A 1058-nucleotide genomic window follows, 5' to 3' on the forward strand; every position below is an offset into this window, starting at 1 on the left:
GCATTTTCTTAGCATACCTCTATACCTCTCCCAGGCATTGTAAAGGGATTCATTATCCTCTTGTTTAAAGTCTTGGATGTCCAGCCTTAGCTGTGTCCTCCTCTTTGGAGGGTAAAAGTGATTCAGGAATTTGTCTGATAACTGTTTTCATGTCTTTATGCTTGCTGTAGGTTGGTTATTTAACCACCTCTTAGCTTGATCTTTTACAGCAAATGGAAACAGTAATAATCTGTAGACATCCTGATCCACCTCTTTATCACATACTGTGTCAGCAATTTGTAAGAATTGTGCCAGAAACTCAGTAGGTTCTTCTTGTGGAAGACCGGAATACTGGCAGTTTTGCTGCACTATGATAATGAGTTGAGGATTTAGCTCAAACCTGCTTGCTTTGATGGGAGGTGTACAGATGCTACTCCCATATGCAGCTGTAATGGGGTTAGCATATGACCCCAGAGTCCTTCTGGACTGTTCAATTCCACTTATGTCCATGATAGATAAGGGAAATAATATGGATTGCAAGTAGATAAAAATATATATATATTTTTTTTTATTGACCGAAAAATGAAATAAAAACAAAAGGGAAAAAAATAAAAATAAAAAAAAAATCGAAAATTAAAAGGGAATAAGATCAAAGCAAGTTGAAAACTGAATCAATTAGTTAATTAAAAAGGTTTTGAGATTAGCAATTAGAAAGATATGATTGGAAAGTTTTTATGAAAAAGATTTGATTTTTGAAAAGAGGAAAGAGAAAAACAACAAAATGACACCAAACTTAAAATTTTTAGAAAATCAAACACTAATTTTCGAAAATTTTTAAGGGAAAAACACAAAGAGGACACCAAACTTAGAATTTTTATGGATCAAAAAGGGACTAAGGACATGCAAAATCGAAAATTAAAAGAAAAGCAAAAGCATGCAATTGACACCAAACTTCAAATGTGAAACTAGACTCAACTAAAGGACTCTAAACCAACAAAAACAAAACAGTCCTAATCTAAGCAACAAGATAAGCCGTCAGTTGTCCAAACTCGAACAATCCCCGGCAACGGCGCCAAAAA

Source organism: Arachis duranensis, chromosome 1 (genome assembly GCF_000817695.3).
Source record: "Arachis duranensis cultivar V14167 chromosome 1, aradu.V14167.gnm2.J7QH, whole genome shotgun sequence".
In the NCBI taxonomy this organism is placed as follows: Eukaryota; Viridiplantae; Streptophyta; class Magnoliopsida; order Fabales; family Fabaceae; genus Arachis; species Arachis duranensis.